The following is a 19,335-nucleotide window of genomic DNA, read 5'->3' on the forward strand; positions in this document are numbered from 1 at the left end:
GCCCTGATGAGCATGATTATCTTTTGGAGTAAACCTCAAAAAAATTTTTTTGAGATTCTCCCTTAGAACTGCCTCCCAGATAGAATCTGGTCTTGCCATCTGGCTTTTGTCAGGTCTTTCATTCTTCAGGGACAGGGCCATCTCTGCTCCCAAGACAAAGTCATAGTCAGCAACTGTCTATGACCACCAGCTATCACCTTGAAAACAACACAAATCTGGTTTGAGACTTACCTCACTCTGCCCTCTTGGAGGACTGAAACGAAGATGACCTCGAGTCATGATCCCCTCTGTTCTCAACTAACTGAGTTGCTTTGACAGTTAAGGGGTGGGGGGGACACTTAGTGTAAACTACTAGAATATAATCTGTAGCAATACTTCTTTTTTTAAAAAAAAATTTGCATTTACTTTATTTTATTTTACTTTTTGAAGATTTTATTTATTTATTCATAAGAGACACGGAGAGAGAGGCAGAGACACAGGCAGAGGGAAAAGCAGGCTCCCTATGGGGAAACTGATTGTGGGACTTGATCCCAGGAAGCCAGGACCACGACCCGAGCCAAAGGCAGACAGACAGTCAACCACGGAGCCACCCAGGTGCCCCTATTGTATTTTATTTCTGCTTTATTGAGGTATTACTGACAGATAAAATTGTAAGATATTTAAAATGGACATTGTGGTGATTTGATGTACATACATGTTGTGAATGGATTTTCATCATCTGGTTAGTTAACACATCCATCGTGTGTGTGTGTGTGTGTGTGTGTGAGAGAGAGAGAGAGAGAGAGAGAGAGAGAGAGAGAGAACATTCAGGTTATAAATGACTTGGTAAAAGAGTATAGACTTTCAGCTATAAGATGGATGTATGAGGATCTAATGTAAAATATGGTGACCACACTGTAGTTGAAAACACTATTATATAATTGAAATTTGCTAGGAAAGTAGAACTTAAATGTTCTCAGAAATACTTCATGCATAAGTTGATTAGGCTCTCATTTTTCCTAAGCTCCTGTACAACTGTTGAGCCAGATATTAACTCTTCTTAAAAAGGTTCTTGGACGACTAACTTAATATGTAAATATTTGACAACTTCAGCATTTTCCCCAGCTCTTCTTAATGACTCGGGCAAAATGTTAATCATGCAAGTGTAGCCATTCCGTACTCTAAGTGTCTGAAAAACTACAAAATCAAACACAACGCATTCCCTAATATGAGTAAACAGAGTGGTTACAAAAGAATTCTCAGAAGTTTGCTGAACACAGCCTGTACAATAATATTAGCATCCTCGTCTCCTAAAAAATGTGGTTAACAGGATGCATATTTAACTTGGTTCTGCTTATCGTACAGAAAAAAATTAAAATCCCAACAGAAAGTTCTAGATACTTTAGTCACTAAATGGTTCTTGGGTGCCTACCATGCATTGGATATTGATTCAGGTTTTAGTGTTGCTCACTAACATTCCTGTCCTCTTCTCATAAACAAAGAGGTGTTTCCCTTCTGCACCCCTGTAACATTGGGTATGGCTATGACTCTTGCTTTGATCAAGGAACCATGAGAGAAAGTGACATGTCAGTTCCAAGCTGGGGCATGATTCACTCTTTCCACCCACCCACCCCCACGATAAGATGACTAGCATGCATCCAAGTTTGTGCAGACTTTATTAGCCTATACCCGTCAATGGGGACGCTGTGAAACAGGACTCTTGCCAACCCAAGATTGTCTTAAGCCACTGAGATTTGGAAGTTGTTTGCTACTATGAAGGTGTTAATCTTCCTTAAGTTCTTACCATAAACTAGGCTTTCAGCTGGGCACTGGGAAGCACGTGGTCATATACCACTTCCTGCCTTTACACAGCTTACAGTCCAGAGGGAAAGACATATGAACAAATGATTGCCATACAGTGTGACACGCGCCTTAATAGAGAAGTGATGGAAACACTGGTAAAGGAGCATGAAGGGGACTAACCCAGTGAGAGTCAGAATCTGTGGAGATTATGGTGCAAAGAAATGATAATAAAGTTAAATCCACTGAAGGAAAGGGAATCTGATGAGTACTACCCAATAGCAGCATAAGGCTACTTTTACATTCCATGATTTTATGAGTATAAACAAAATCCCATTCATTTGGGGAATATAAATAATAGTGAAAGGGAATAGAGGGGAAGGGAGAAGAAATGGGTAGGAAAAATCAGAAAGGGAGACAGAACATGGAAGACTCCTAACTCTGGGAAACGAACTAGGGGTGGTGGAAGGGGAGGAGGGTGGGGGGTTGGGGTGACTGGTTGGCGGGCACTGAGGGGGGCACTTGACGGGATGAGCACTGGGTGTTTTTCTGTATGTTGACAAATTGAACACCAATAAAAAATAAATTTATTATTAAAAAACAATAAGCAAAATAAACAAAATCCCAAGCCCATTAGAGGTCAGACTACTGGCACATGCAGCAAACGTCCTGTCTCTGACTGAATTAATAGCAAAACATGGGTAAGGAAAAAGAAACGGTTATTTTCTATATTACGGTCCTTTTTTGAAAAAAGTCTAGCATGTAACTCTTCCGGGATGAACTATAATAAACATGCATTTCTCTCTCATAGTGATCTAAATCCTTTCCCATCTCTACCACCATGTAAGATATGCCCTCAAGAGTCCGAGCCCTTTGCCCACCCTAAGAGTGGCTTAAATTGGCAAGCAATTTCCAACCATTTAGGATATTTTCGACAAGGCTACAAAAGGAAACCCTTTAGTGAGATATTAGAATAGACAAGAAAAGAATTAAAGTCAGTTAGTGGGGAGACTTCGGTTTTAAGATAATGTATACAAAATGGGAAGCAGAACTAAGTTAGAAGAATTCCCACAATGTGCCGAGACAGCAATCCAGAAAGCAAGCCAAAGCACACGTGATTAAATAGAAGTCAAAAATTAAACAATGAGCCCAAACACTACATTTTAAATATTTACTCTGTTAACAGCACAGAGTTGAAGGGTTTAATACATCATGTCAAAAATGGATATTTAAAAGTTTAATTTCTTAAAGGGCATAGTTTTTCTGTTTTCTCTTAATAAAAATCAGTCAGTTCACTATGTATAAAGCAAATAAATTCTACTCTGATGTGAAAAAAAATAGTTTAGTTTTTGACACAGCCATGTAAGATAATGATGTCATTTTAGATGATAAATACATTACTACACTTGAACTTGTTTGCAGTTGCAAATGCTACTTAATCACCCAAATAAAATACTAGCAAATTCTCTTCTCTCTTCATTTAGGCAAATAAAACTAGAGTATCAAACTACTACAGGTTTCTTACTATCTCACAGGGTGGTAACATTCGATACCGCTCTCCACCTCACACAGGCTTTTTAAAGAAATCAAAAAGTATAATTACTGAAACAGTTTGGTTGGCCAAACAAAATGCAACACCAAAATACTGCAAAGTAGTACCTGCTGAAGGATCAGCTTTGCAGACTCCAGGGAAGGAGACAAGAAGGACACTTGCAAATAAGAAGTCACATCTGAGAAACGTGTAACATTTCTCTCCCAGGCATTCTTGAAGGGGAAAGTTAAGCATGATTTGGATGTAAAGACATTCCAGAGACTATTTGAAGGGATATTCGTGTTTGATACCCCCGTTTTTCAGTTCAAACTCCCTGGCTCAGTTAAGGATACATAAAAGGTTGTACACTTAAAAATGTATCATCAAACTACAAATATGGAACTTCCTCATTTTCCCGAAGCTTAGTTTACCTGCCCCAGCTGAGTGCCATGTGTGTACTTGTCCCAACTCATCTCTCTTGCTCCCACCAACCAATTCAACTCAAAAGGTAAAGAATCCGCTTTTGCCTCTACGGACCGGGGAGTGACAATCGTGGTGCGATACCTCTCTCCTTCCCTACTTCCAGAGTATTCTTTTCATTGCAGATGAGATTACATGAGTGGAGGCTTAGAAAGGGGGAACAGAGAATGGTAACCAGCACGCACTCTTTAGGAGGACGTGAGGGTGAGCAAGGAGGGGAGAGGCGGGAGGGTGGAGAACACAGTGGAAGAGTTTGGGTTTGGTGAATCCCCCGGCAATGAGGGAAGGAATGCTGCAGACAGGGTGCATCAGGGGCCCCAGCTGGATTTAGGACGAGGAAGGGCGAGGGCGGTGGCAGGTAAAAGAAAGCCCCAGGAGAGGTGCTGCGGGGGTGGGAGACCAGAGGCAGGCAGTAGGGGGAGAGATCTGTGGTAACAGGGGTAAGACGGGGGGCAGGCGAGGAAGACTCTGTTTCCAGCCTGGCTTCTTGGCCTACACCGATGTGTTTATTTTGGGTTTCCTATACATGTCATGTAAACAAAAAGAAGTCTCGGGGAAATTATAAAATAACTGCATTGTTATGGTGGCAGCAAAGGAGTCCTGGGGCTTTAACCCCTGCCTACGTTCCACGCGCATCCACAGAACGGGCGTGGAGAAGGGGAGAAGGCATCTGGTGCCCATCTGGAGAAGGGACAACAGCGGGAAGTCTAAACAGGAAAGGAGTTAATGTGTGTTGAAACGTTTGGGCTTACTTTCCAATCCATACATTTAATCCCCCCAGAGCTCTTGTTATTTTACCACCTGAAATGTACATCAGCTCGCTGTCAATTAGAAAATGCCAGAAGGCACGAAGAGGTGTCTGGAAGATAGCACAGCAGCTCACAGCGCTGTTTCCCCAGAGAAGATGATTACTTGAAACACTAATCTCGAGGATCATGTGGGTAAAGTTTCTTGGTAGCTCCTTCCCTCCTGGACACACGGTTCTGGCATCTGTTGTACAACAGAGTTCTCCGGCGCCCCTTACATTCAGTAACAATAGGGTGAAGCTGACCCCATTGAAACTGTGTCACCAGCAGTGAATTTACAGCACTGCAATTGCCTGAGCTGTAGGGATCTCCTTGGATTCAAGATGATGAAAACACGCCCAGAGAGAAAAGTCCCCAGAACCCAAGAGATGAAGACAAAGTCTGTGTCTCTGTGTCGTGGTGTGTCGCGCTGTGCTGCGCTGCACCGCATCGCGTGGTGTCAAGGGAGAAGGACTTACAGGCCTGGCCCATATAAACGCAGAACGCAGTTTATCCAGAAACCCAAAGGGGTTTGGGGGAGTCCTAAATCATACGACGAGTTACATTGTCATTTGATGTTGCCATGTAGAGACTCCTCTCCGGGTCACCCAGAACAGCGGGACTAATCAGAGCAGGGGGCTGTTAGAGCAGGTGATGGAAAAGTAGAGATTGTTCCATATGAGCTGGGAAAAGGCGAGGATGTAGATTACAGGAGCAAACTCAGAAAAAAAAGAAGACCCTTCAAGATCAGGGCGGTTAAAATGTTCACTTTATAGGGGCAGCCCCGATGGCCCAGCGGTTTAGCGCTGCCTTCAGCCTCGGGTGTGATCCTGGAGACCCGAGATCGAGTCCCACCTCGGGCTTCCTGCATGGAGCCTGCTTCTCCCTCTGCCTGTGTCTCTGCCTCTCTCTCTCTCTGTGTGTGTGTGTGTGTCTCATGAATAAATAAATCTTAAAAAAAGTTTCCACTTTATAGAAAGGTTTTGAGTCTACTGCGCCCTGCACGGGCCCCGGGAGCTGAGGGGCTGGCTCTGGGCGCCCAGGCTGTCGCAGACAGTGGCTGATGTTGGCGTTCAGAGCTCCCCCAGAACGCTGGTGGTCCAGGGGCTGGTCTCTTTCAGCGCTGATGTTTACAATATGGCAAGGCTATAAATAAGCACACACTGATGACATGTAATTGAATTCAGACACCAGCTTAGAGCAGCCCCTCAGAAGCAGTGCCATTCTTTACATGAATCCTGGAGGAGGGGTGTCCCTGCGGCAGCAGATGGGGCCTGGGGGGGGGAGCTTATAGAGGGCGAAAAGGGAAAACCGGGAAATCTATGTCAGCCTCAAACTCCAAGCTTAAGGATGGAGAACAATGGATACAAACCCTCCCTCTTTTTCCACTAATCCCGACAAGAAAACATGATGGGGGGCGGGGGGCGGGGGGGGGGGGGGAGGCTAATGTGAAGCTTTGGGAACAGCCACTTCCTTCTCTAGCCATCGTCTCCTTTCAGAACTCCCCAAGCAGCATCTCCCCCATCCTCTGTTAGCCAAACAGCATCCTCGATGAAACCTTCAGTTCTGCAGCTCTCCCGTTTGCAAACATACCCTCCTTTTACGCAAACATTTCCTTTCATCACTAAATCCTCCTCGGCCTCCTCCATCTCTGCAAACAAGCCTTAACCTCTCCACTAGGCCCCATACCCACTGGCAAACACCTGCTCCTGGCAAATATCCCCGGATCCTGTCTCCCCAACAGATCACCTCCTGCACAGTTAGTTAATGCAAGCATCCCTAGGTCATCCTCTCAACACTCATCTCACCTCCCACTTCCTAAACGCTGTTCCCTTAGCCTCCTGCTCCTCACGTGAGAGTTTATATCCCCGTGCAAAGAACAACACTTCCGTTGGTAACTAGTACCCTTCTTGTTCTGTCTGCGGATAAACACAGCAGCCAGTGGATTCCCACTCCTCTTCCCTTGCACCATGTTCTTTCATTTAAAGATCAGCCCGTTTGAACAAAATTGTTATTACCCATCAGACACACGTGCATAGGTTGATCATCTCCAAGGAGGATATTTTCACATCTACATAAGATCCCCCAAAAGCAGGGGGCACCTGAGTGGCTCGGTCGGTTAAGTGTCTGCCTTCAGCTCAGTTTGTGGTCCCGAGGTCCTGGGATCGAGTCCCGTGTCCGGGCCCCCTGCTCAATGGGGAGCCTGCTTCTCCCTCACCCTCTGCCCCTCCCCACTGCTTATGCTCTGTCTCTCTTCAATAAAAATATAAAATCTTAAAAAAAAAAGAGAGAGAGAAACAGTTCCATGGGAATAAATGTATTTTAATGGCAGGATAAGGAGGCTGTTTTGTCCTTGCAGATGGGACCTATTCACAGGTGGCCGTCTGTCTTACTGGGCGCACACATGCACACACACACAGACGCACGCTGGCCACATGCCCACAGCAGCCTGCAAGGCACGAAGGGTTTTGTGACTGCCAGGGGAGACTCTCCAGAACCCGGCAACTCGCGGCACCCTGGGAACCGGCCGGTGTCGAGGGGACCCAGGGCCAGGCTGGGGAGACAGGTGAGGCCCGCTAGAATGGCTGACATGACATCTCAGGACACCGATCACACAGTTTCCCCTCTTGGTTTGCTTTTGGCTTTGCTTTTGAAGTTTTGCTACATTATATTCTGAAGTCACCTAAGCAAAGAGATCAGGGAAACCAAGAAAGAAGCATCAAACACCACTGCAGGGAGGCCAGAGCACAGATGGGAGTGGTGAGCGATGGGGGTTAATGAGGACATTCAACGCAGATGGAAGAAGTGAGGACAGAAAGTTAAAGAGTTCCAGCTCCTTCTCATCATAATAAAGGAGTCTAACCCCACGCTACCGATCTCTTCGGTCATCTCTCGCTGTACTGAAGTCTAAGCTCTGTCCAAAAAAGAGCTCCACATGGTGTTCAAAGTTTCCTAAAAGTCATCACAACCAACAGCAATAGTCATATTTCAAATGAGGGTCTTTATCTCCTGTATCAGAGGCCACTTTGAAGTAAGTCTACAGTGTTTCGCAGGAATAAAAATCTTAGAGGACCTCAGCAAAGAGGGCAAAACATCAAATACGGGGATTTTAAAAAAAATCTGTGCTAGTCTCTTGAATAAGACTTGTTTTGTATGAACTTTGAAATATTCTTTAGACTCTCCAAGGAATTTGGCGGCATGTTTCCCGTGATAGCTCTCTGCAGCCAGTGAGGAAAGTGGGAGGGAGGCCACAAAGCACAAAACAACCTCAAAACACATATGGGCCATTCAAAATCCCTTCCCACTGACCAAATTCCTGACTTGTACCTAAATCCTCAAGATGTGGCTTTTATCAATTAGACTCACTTTGGTGTTTATACCACTATTGAAGTAGCTCAAGCAATATTTAAAAAAAGAGACAATATTAACCTAATAAGCATTTACATACATGTATTATAAATTAAATTCAACACAGTGACATGGCAGGAAAGGTCTGAAATTAAAAACATGCTGTTTTGATTATAGAAAATATGAGACCAAGGGAATAGAATAAACACCACAGAGATGCTATCACTGAAATCTAGAATACGGGAAAGGCTACAGAAAAAGAATAACCAATATCTTCAACCAGCATATGGCAAGGAAAAAAAAAAAGAACAAGAAAGAGAGGGAGCTATTCTATATTAAAAGAGACTTGGGAGACATACCATGAAACGTAATGCATAGAACTTATTTGGATCTTGTTTTGAACAGTATTTAAAAAAAATTATGAGACAATCAGAGAAGCTGAACATTGACTAGGTGTGCTAATGATATAGTTGTATTTTTTAAAAACCCTAACTTCTGAGAGTGACATTTTAAATTATTTATGAATGAAATAGTACAGTGTTTAAAGTTTGCTCTACAATAATCCATGTTTTGGGGATAGAAGTAAGGTCTACAGATGAGGCAAGATTAGCCTTATATACGAAAGTTACATGAGATTTCACTTAATTATTCTGTTAACCCTTGTGTATGCTTAAAACTTTCCATAGTCAAATATTTAAAAAGTAAGATGTATGCATTTTTTAAATAAATATGAATAAAAATATATGAATATATACTGACTTAAAATTATACTGGTTTACTTTACAAGCCATGATGGGGTCATATCAGTGGCTCCTAGCTTATTTTCTTAAGTATGAAATACTAACCCTCTATCATATTGAATTAAACTCCTAAAAGCTGATATTTTTTTAAGTACCTGGGGGAAATTTGAAAAAAAAATGCATTGTCCAGACTGGCAAGTATCAGGCCGTTATATTCTGAATACTTAAAAGATAACACTAGGTACAGTAACTAAATTTCACCACTATGTGTACCCAAAGAAAAACCGTCTCTTTAGAAAGTTAAAATGTAAAATTATTCACAAAAACTGCCAAACTTGCTATATGTTGAAGAATGTGAGCCTCAAAAAACTTTAACACACATACACACACACACTCCTTATATATTTATGCTAAGAGAGACCGACATGCTTTGTAGATTCTTAAACTAGGTTACTTCCTCTTTGAAAGTGGGAAAGTTATAGGAAATTATAGACTCATATTTTCAAGGCTCCTTATAGAATCCTAAAACAGTTTCAGAGCAAGATAAAGATTTCTGAAATTTTTACCCCTTAAATCCAATGTTTCCAGATGTTTCTTTTTTCTGATCATTGGTATAATTCATCCCTGGGTTGAGGTGGTTCTGACTATAGACCTGGAAGCCTCCTCCCCTGTTGTGTGATCACAACAGTGAAGATAAAGACAGAGAAGTCAGGAAATAGCTAAACTGGGGATCATTACCGGGCGTGTGTACATCTTACTTCAGATCCACTTCCTGAAGCAGAGGGTTACTCTAGGAAAAAAGCATCCTTCAACTCAAGGCCAATTTCAGGGAAGAAAAATATTGACCCTAGGATCATATGGGGATAAAGATGCTCTCTCTTGATTCTGAAACCACCACTAGGGACTTGAATTGGAAGCTGAGGGCTTATAGGACCAAACTCTGATCTTTCCACTGCCCTGTCCACATTCCATTCTACTGATCAAAATACACTCTCTTAAGAGTCATCTTTTACTCTTCCAAAGTAACATTTCCTAAATCCCAAAATACTACATTCCCCATGCTCTGACCCAAAATTTATGAACTGGGAATAGTCAGAACACAAGTACGCTCAGGAGGGATGGAACAAACACAAGGTAACCACATCTTCCATAGCTGGGTTTTCCCCTTCAACTCAAAAATTGAGCAGATGGCTTTCAAAACTACCATAAAGTAAACAAAACAAAACAGTAATGATACAATCTCCCCGTTACTTAATAGTTGATTATGCAGAGTGGGTAATATAAGACACTGCTATCTTTGGACCGTTTATTGCTTGGAAGGGAAAGAGAAAGGACTTGAACCAGCAGGGGTCCATAATCAACTAACTAAATTCAATTTAATCGATGCCGTTGTTTATAACTCTGGCCAAAGACCTAATAAAGGAAATGGTTTCATTAGGATGTTATTTTTATTGTAATGGCCAATCTAGTACAAAGAACACTGGATAGGCTGCCAGGAACATGAGTCAGGAGACCCGTCCTAGTCGTGGCTCTGCCAAAATCACCAACTGAAGTAAGAGCTGGAGCAAGTCACTTCGCCTGTCTTCACCTTGTATTAGCAGAGGCTTCCCATATTTTTAAATGGTAAGGGTTTCTGCTCCAACTTTCTGGACTCCCAGAGATACTGGTTAAATAACACAGGAGTGCCAGCTCTACAATGCAGGAAATGGAAATGACCACAGAACAGAAACATGTTTTAGTGATAAGGTGGCAGCTACCTAATTGGGAAAAGCTTTCACCGGCGCTGTTGCCCATGACATTCCAAGGGCATGGTAAATTGTTTCAGCATAACATAGTGGGAAAAAGGCCTAGTCGGAGTTATGTTAATGCAATATAATATGGGTATTTGATTCAGCATGATGTATAAGAAATATTTGCTCTGCATTCCCATGGCTAGCAATTTCCTTAATAAATCTTAAGCTGTTTTTAAAAACCTACTTCTGCAATGACGTAAGCAGTGTGGCAGCCAGACATCACTTCCCAGTCTCCTCTGAGTATCTCTTGGCTATGAAGCACTACTCACGCTGGGTCTGAACTGGTCAAAAGAATGCAGGGGCAGGCTCTCCTTTGCTTTTACCTGCCTTTGTTTTAGCAGTACAGTGGTCAAGAAATATAGCTGGGAAAAATCTCGTAACCTTTAGCTTTTTGCTATTCCATATGTTAATTCCACAAGCACACCACCATTTGGAGAAGTCACATACAGTGTGTAAACCAAATATTCTAGGATGATCAACACTAATTTCCACTGAAGTCCAGAGTTAGCAGCAAGTCTTAGAAAAGACTGATCCTGCTTGAGGTGAAGATCTTAAATTTTGGCAGGCACGAACTTTTCCTTCCCCCTATTTTGTAAAATTAAGAAAAAGCAGTCCGTCTAATAAATTGACTTCCACACACTAAACAAGCAAAAACTTTTCCACGTAACTTAGCTGGCTACCCTAGATCTCGCTTGTTTCTTTGTATAGCAAGCTTCTCCGACTCCTTGGCTTTCCACCACATTCCAATAAAATGCTTTTTAAACCTAGGTTTCTTTTCTATTATTGACCACTAGCTCCTATACATAACAATCTTGCCTTTAAAGCAGATAGATATGGCACAAAGCTTCTTTTTCCGCATGTTAAGAAGCATCCTTAAATATCGTGAAAACAACTGTAAATTAATTCCTAGAAGATTCAAACCCCGTGTGATGGAGACAAGTTCTTGTCTAACTGTTTATCTTGAAGGGATCTGGCAACCTGAGTTACTGTTTTTGGCCTCATTCACTTTCAAAAGACAAGAGTCACATTACTCAAAGGCCAATAAATATTTCCAGCCAACAATTATTTAAAAAATTAGACAGGGGGCAGGAGGAAAAAATAAATAAATAAATAAATAAATAAATAAATAAATAAATAAATAAATAACAAGACAAAGCCAACTCATGTCTTCCCTCCCATCATCTGAAAAAAAAAAAAAAAAAAAAGCTAAAGAGGGGATAATTTATTGTAGCACCTGCAGGGAGCAGACCCCTTAAAAAAGTCATCACTTTCAAATCCTTTCTAAATATACTACTACATACTTGGCTTTGAGGTACACCCACTGGCTAGCTGTCAAAATGATAAGAACTTACCTCAGCACAGTTCAGAATTCTGACCTCTCCCAAGAAAGGCATATGAAAAAAAGTCTCCTCTACTGCCCAAACCTCCCAGAGTTGAGGGTTGTAAGTACCGTGGTGGGACCACTTAGCACACAGAACTAGAATCTGTCATCACAGGCCTAATGGCCAAACACAGAAGTGTAAATGTGAGAGTACATATGTTTGTAATTGATCAAGCCATATGGACACGACTCTTCTGATAATTCAAAACTCACTAAGATAACCCCTTTCTATAAACACAGCCATTCACAAATGTCATGCTTTTAAAACTCTCCTTGGAAATTAACACTAGCTCTATACTACTCTCATATTCTTCCCCATGAGGTAAACAGATGGAATGTTAGAGACCGGGGTATAAGAAAGTGCAACGGTGCAGAAGTTAGATGATTTGGCTTTGCAGGTCCTGCACTATCCAGTCAAGTGAGTGCATCATGGGCAAAGGAGTCACATAAGAGGATTTCCTTTCATTCCCAGGATTGTTTCGTGTTACTTGCCCCAAGGATGGTCAAGCTCCTAACCCAAGTTCTATGCAACCACAGTTACTGTAGATAGCCATTCATCAGCTTATGAATTTCCCCCACAAGTGCCCCGTGTGTGCTCTTTTCCTTACGTGCCAGGTGTGTTTTTAAATCCCATACTCAGGAGGCTTCTCTCATTTCCCTTCTGTCCAAGACAACTCTATCCATTCACGCACTCTACTCTTAACCCATACGGCAGGGAGGGACGGAAAATCTCAAATGTTCTGTTTTGTACCTAGATTCAAAAGCAGCATCTGCTATGTTTGTAGAACCATCTGTTGCCCACTTTGCCGTGGGAAGGATGGTGTAGGCATCAGACGTGGAGTGTCACAGGTCACACAATGGAATTATCTCCTCCTTAGGGCCGACACAGCCAAGCATATGCTCCACTGTCACCATGGCTAATGCCACCCTTCCCCCAATCAAAGGGTTTCTATATTTCCTCATGGATAATGGTACCTCCAAACTCTCACAAAAGGTCAAGTCCAGTTTGGTGTTTTGTTTTGTTTTGTTTAATCACAGTGCTTGAATATCAATGTCTAAACTCTCTAATTCTGGGTCATACCTAGAACTACATCTGCCACAAACTCACTTGAGGCCTATGAATCACTAATCTCTGGGCACCTCCGTTTTCACATCTAGGAAATAAGAAAGTTGAACTTGGTGATCTCTGAGGCTCCCCTGTGCTCTAACACTCTCAAATTCTGTGATTCTTAAAGTGAATTCAAAGTTGTCAATGAGTACAAGTTCCTTCACATCTTTGGTATATCAACACTTTTCATGCCAGGGGCAAAAAATCTGGCGCTGACAAAAAGGCTTCTATGATCGTGTTTAACAAGAACACAGTTGGTTTCTTGAGGATCCAAAGTAGACTAAGATCCTTAATCTTATTAACATATGCCCATGGGGTAGTACTCCAGTTTATTTTTAGAGTATTGCTCTAGTATTTTCTAGAGCAATTTTCTAGATTGGGGGGCTGAAGAATTCTTTGTGTGTGTTCTGTGTATTGTAGCATATTACACCGCAGTTGAGGCCTCTACCCACTAGCTGCCAGCCCCAGTTAGCAGGTGGAGCTGTTCCCTATCTCTAGTTGGAACAGCCAAAGATGTGTCCATACTCTGACCAATTTCCCCTGGGGTGGGCAAAAATCTCCCCCTACCCTCAATTGAGAACCACTTGAGAATCCTGATATAATGGATATCAGGGCTTTAAAATAATGCACATCACTTAAAAGTTGTTTTTGTTTCAAATGGGTGGTATTTACAGTTAATAAGTAAAGTACACCGAGACCTAACAGATTTATAAAGCACATGTATTCCACTTGGAAGAAGTACAAAGCACCTCCTTTACAAATCGCTCATAGCAGGCCTCCCTGCTAAGGGTTGAGAATTAGGACACAAAGCCATAACCTCATCTGCTCTTTAAAAGTATCCCAAAGGAAGCATGGTTTTCACAGTACCTTCTTCAGGACACTCTTACTTACAGACTTCAAAACAGGGCTTTGAAGAGAATAAGAAAAACCAGTAGTTGGTTTAATCACTTTGGCTTTTTCTTTCCTCTCTTATGCAAAAGCCAGTAAATAAGATGTTTCTGAAAAGGTTCCCAATGAGTTCTGGCTTTGGTCTAGATTCTCTAAGACGGGGGTTTGCAAACTCTTAGCTCAATTTCCCAAGCATCTTCCCCTCCACCACTTCACAGGGATCCAAGAGACACCCCCCACAGTCAGTCCCCAGCCCAAAGGAACAGCAGCTGCCAGCTGCGTGAAACAGAAGGAAGCCTGCAAACTAACTGAGATGATTACTACTCTTACCCAAACATCTCATTTTCCCATTGGTGAGAAAGGCTGAGATTTGCAAACCTCTGGGTCTCTGGAGGTGAAGGCTACACCAGTCAACTAAATGCAAAAAACTCAACTCTCCCTGGCTTTTAAGGAAAAAAGCCAATTATAAGCATTATAAGGTCTTCACCGAGTTTCTTAAGCACATACGATGTTTACGTTTTTCCACATTAAGAGTGTAAGGTGAAAAAGAAACACGTTTAAAGAACTAAGACCAGGATAGGAAAAGGGAATCGTGAATAGACACAACTGTTACTTTTCAAAGACCTCAGCTCTTTATTCAAACAAATATTTACACAATTGAGGGCCATGGTTCCAGGGATCTAGCCATTCTGTTAAAATAGTGGGCAACTCTAGAGGTTTATTTATCCCCAAATCCAACTACTCTGTTGCTACCCTACCGGGAAGCAAGAATTCAAGTGCTCCCAGGGCAAAAGTTTAACCCTCTGAAACTGAACTTCATTTAGATCTCTCCCAGCTGACATTCGGGTTATGTCAGAATCAAGGCCTGAATGAAGCCAAACTGGGAAGCTCAACGTTGCACTGCAAAACTTGAAAATAAATACCTGCAACGGACACATTCGTAGAACGAAGGGGGGTTAATACGGCGGACAATTCCCTGAACTGAAAGAAAATCCACCTGTGCGCGCCCCTCCTGCTAGTTCCACTGCTGGCCGCGCTGGGCAGGGCGTCCTGGTGCCTTCTAGAACTCCCGGAGCTACTTGAGAGCCGCGCAAGGGAGGCTTCTAGGGATCAGGGCAGGGCCCCAGGAGAGTAGTTCCAGCCCCGGGCAAGGCTCCCGACGTACAAGGCTGCAGGCACAGTTCCCTCTTTCTACCCTTTAACTCCAGGGCAGGCTCTGGAAGCAGGGTCGACTTCAAGTGGGACAGCTCAACCCTGGAAGGGACAGCCTGTCAGCCTTTTAGTGTCCTGGCGGTGGCGGGAGTTAGCCGGTCCCGGCGCTTCCAGCAGCGGGGACGGAGCAGCCGCGCACCCTGCAGCCGCGCCTCCCCCTGCGGGACGCGGTGAAACGGGGGCTCAGGACTGTCGCCAACGCCTGCGGCCGCTCTCCCCAGGGGTGCGGAGACCTCCCGGGCGCACACTTGCGGGGGGATCCGAAGCCAAATCGCAATCTGAGGTTCTGCGCGGGTCAGGCTTGCAAGCCCCACTCTTGAAACGGTGGCCTCGGAGGCGCAGCTCCCAGATACTGGGGGGGGGGGGGGTCTTCTCTGGATCCCGCGCCCCACTCCATGCAGCAGCCCTGCTCTTTCCTCCACCCACCACGACAAAGCAGCTCTCCGCCGACGAGAGGTGGATCCCGACCCCCCCACCCCCCGGCATCCTGGAGTTCCGCGCAAAAGTTGCCTCCGGGCGCCCCAGATCCCGCCCGCTCCCCGCTCCCCAGCATCCTCCCCAGCGCGGCCCCGCCACCCTCCGGGGCTCAGCACCCCCACCCCCCACCCCAAAGCTGCTCGGCCAGGGTTCCGCTAGCCCCAGCCCCGGCTTTTGTCCCGAGCGCCTGCGAGGGAGGCGAAGCAGCCCCGCGCACCCCGGCGCCCACTCACCGTCTCATCGCTCCTCCCGCCGCCGCCGTCCCCCGGCCCCCGCCCCCGCCCCCCGGGCCGCGACCCCGGCCCCGCCGCAGCCCGCCGGCCCCTCCGGACTCGCCGAGCGCGGGCAGCGCGCCCCTCCTGGGCCCGGGCGGCCGCTGCCTCCTCTCCGCCCCCAGCCCTCGGCCGCGCAACCGGCGGCGACCAACCGGCGCGGAGGGGGGAGGCGGCGCCCGGGGGAGCCGCCCCGACGCCCCGAGGCCGCGCGGGCCCCGCTGCCGGCCGGCCCCGCCCCCTGCTCACCTGGCGCGGGGGGTGCGGCGGGGTCCCCGCGGCCCCGGCCCGAGGCTGCGCTCCGTGCGCCGCGCCTCGCCCTGCGGCCCCCCTCGGGCCGCGGTGGTGCGCTCCGGGCCCCGGCCCCCGCCCCGGCCCCGGCCCCGGCCCCGGCCCCTGCGCGAGCACCGCGGCGGCCCGGGGATGGGGGCCGGGAGGCGGGGAGGCGGGGAGGCGCGCAGCTCGCGGGCCCCGGGCAGTCGGGGCTCTACGGCCTCGGGACGAGCCCGGCCCCTCGCCCCATCGCCCCGCGCCGGGTCTCCAAGCCGCCTTCACAGCAGCCCGCTAGAGACTTTGGGTTGGGTTGGGTTGGGTTGGGTTGGAGTGGGTGGGGTTGGGGTAGGTTGGGGTGGGTTGGATTGGGTTGGAGTGGGTGGGGTTGGGGTAGGTTGGGGTGGGTTGGGTTGGGTTGGAGTGGGTTGGTTGGGGTAGGTTGGGGTGGGTTGGGTTGGGTTAAGTTGGGGTGGGTGGGTTAGGTGGGTTGGAGTGGGTTGGTTGGGGTGGGTTGGGTTAAGTTGGGGCGGGTGGGTTAGGTGGGTTGGGGTGGGTTGGGTGGGTTGGGTGGGTTGGGTTAGGTCGGGTTGCATTGGGTTGGGCGGGTTGGGTGGTTTGGGTTAGGTCGGGTTGGGTTGGGTTTTACGAGCTGGAAGAGGGACGGGAGGGTGCACGTCCTCCGGTGATGATCTCCTCCCCCGTGTCCCCTGGGGAACTCCAGGGGACCACACCTCACCTGCTGCCGACAGTGCGCCCGCGGGCAGGTACCCGATGCGTCAGAAAAGCAGCTTTGCCAAATCATCGGGGCACGGCCTCAGCGAAGGGACTACCTTACTCTGATTTCCTTTTGAAAGTTTCTCCTATTTTCCAACGTGATTTTCTGAGTCGCTGCAGCCAATGGAAACAGGGCTGGTGTGAGCGTCCTCCACCGGGTGCTTCGGAGGGGGCAGCGCGGGGGCCCCAGGGCACCTGGGAACGCGAACCTCTGCCAAGTGCCGAGCCCGACCCTGGGTGGCAGGGACAAGGCCCTCGCCTTCAAGGACCCCGCGGCAGCAAGGAAGCGAGCGCCCTGAAAGGCGAACTCTACCGTATAGGCTCAGTGTGGCTTTGGGGAACTCGGGTTAGCTCCCGTAACAATTCCTTCATCTCCCAGTGTACTAGGAATGGTACTGATGTTGGAAGTCCGTTTTAATGAGTTTTGGGATAATGTATGCAAAGTACCTGACACCGTAGGTGGCCCTAGTAGTCATTCAACAAACGGCTTATTTAATGCACTTTTCATTTGTGCAGGTTAGGAGCCTGGTTTCTAATTTTAAGGAGACGCTCATCTATGAACTGCCTGGTGTTTTATAGAACTTTTTTTTTTCTTTCTTCTCCTGGCTCTTTGCCCCCCAGAAACATACAGGGGCCAATCCAACGGTTAAGTGCTCCAGCAGATCTCTCTTCTCCCCACATCAATTTTCTCCCTTTACTGGATCATCTCCATCAACATTAAAATCATGTTATTTGTCCCATCTTAAAAACAAAGAACTCCCTCTTGAATCCACTTCCCCCACCAGCCACTTGCTCTTTTTTTTTCTTTTCTTTTTTTTCTGCTTGGCTACAGGCCTTTAAAGACTTGTTAAAAAAAAACAAAAACAAAAACAAAAAAACAAAACAAAACAAAAAAAAAACAAAGCTGTCTCCTGGTTCTTCTGTCCTCCCATTTACTCTAGTCAGGCTTTTGCTTTTGCTTCCACCATGTCTCTGGAACTCTTCTTATCCAGATCAAACTCCTAAATCAAAAGGTTTTTCAGTCTTTACCTCACTTTGAACTATCAACAGCATTTAACAGCTCATCATTTTCTCCTCCTGGAAACGATTTTATTTGACTTCCACAAAACCATATTTTCGTAGTTGTGTTCCTAACCCATCCGCTGCTCCTTGTCAGTCTCTTTTGCTGGTCCCTTCTCCTCTCCCAACCTCTGAGCAGTGGACTTTGGTTCTCTTGTCTGTCCACACTCACTCCCTTGGTGATCTCATCATGTTTCATGGCACTAACTACCACCTACGTGGTGATGACTCCCAAATCTTACCTCCAGCTGGGCCATTTCCCCTGCAGGCTTCAGGCAACTGCCCTTTGGATGCCTACCTGGCTCCTCCCACTTAACATTTCCAACCTTGAAATCCTGAGAGTCTTCCCTCCATCCCCCAACCACTTTGTCCCAACTGAAGTCTGACTCATATCAGGCCTAAAACCTTGGTGTCATCCTTGACTTTTCTATTTCTCTTGCATTTCAAATCCAATCCATCAGGAAGTCCTTTTAGCTCTGCTTTCAAAATAAGTCCAAAATTCAACTACTTACCACCTGCACTGTTAATCAACACCCAAGTCTAATCCACCAGCATCTCTTCACTCTGATTACCCTTGTCCTGTTTCTACTTTTGCCCGCCAATGGGCCCTTCTCAACACAGCAGCCAGAGCAATCCGTTTAAATATTAAGGCAGCTCATCACACTCCTCTCCTCAAAATCTTACAGTGGTCCCCTGCTCAATCAGAACAGAAGCCAAAGTCCATAGAATAACCCAGAAGGATAATACATGATCTGCCATTCTCTGACCTCAGCTCGTCCTTCCCTCCCCTCACGCACTTAGCTCCTGCCACAGTGGCCTCCTCAATATTGCTGAACTGGATTCCTGGACAGGCATGCTTCCCTCTCAGGATCTTTATGCTAGCTGGCGTCTCTGCCTGGATTTGTCCTCTCCCCCAAGTATCATGCTCCCTCACTTTTCAAGACCCTGCTTGAATGTCACCATGTTCCTCAGGCCTGCCCTGACAACTCTATTTAAAATTAAACATGCTTCATACCACTTAGCTTTCTTTATTATTTTATTGACAGAGTTTTTACCTTCTATGATATTATAAAACGTACTTTTAAAATTATATGTATTGTCTTACTCTCCTTGCTAGCATGTGAATTTTAAATTCTGTGCAGGCAGGGACTTTTGTCTTTTCTCGCCAGTGATATATCCCGATGCCCCTGGAATGATGGCTGGCAAGTAGTATGAATGATAGCTCTGACCCAGAGTGCTGTAGCTGCAAACATTTCCCTGCCCAGAACAATGCCACTTGACCAGACAGACATTTCAGAGAAAGTTGTTCTCCCCCAAAGGGTCTGAAGAGTATGTCTCCCAACACAGCACACCTAGAATGACACAGCACCCCTAGAATGACCGTGATTAAGTTAACAACATGCATATCTGCGAAACTATAGCTGACATTCATTCA

General features: G+C 45.8%; 1 protein-coding gene across 24 annotated transcripts in view; it reads right to left on the bottom strand.

The window, feature by feature from the left end:
- The window catches only part of PHLDB2 (pleckstrin homology like domain family B member 2), a 217,411-nt gene that overhangs the window by 88,201 nt on the left and 109,875 nt on the right, over positions 1–19,335 (bottom strand). The window contains exon 1 of one of the 24 annotated variants that reach the window (XM_072812368.1): positions 16,804–16,949. The exons of 22 other annotated variants lie outside the window; for them this stretch is intronic. The gene's annotated coding sequence lies outside the window, so the exon portion shown is untranslated. Of the gene's footprint in view, positions 1–15,755; positions 15,890–16,803; positions 16,950–19,335 lie in introns of those variants that run through there. One more of the 24 variants, XM_072812367.1, reaches the window with a different exon arrangement.

Source organism: Canis lupus, chromosome 35 (genome assembly GCF_048164855.1).
Source record: "Canis lupus baileyi chromosome 35, mCanLup2.hap1, whole genome shotgun sequence".
Lineage (NCBI taxonomy): Eukaryota > Metazoa > Chordata > Mammalia > Carnivora > Canidae > Canis > Canis lupus.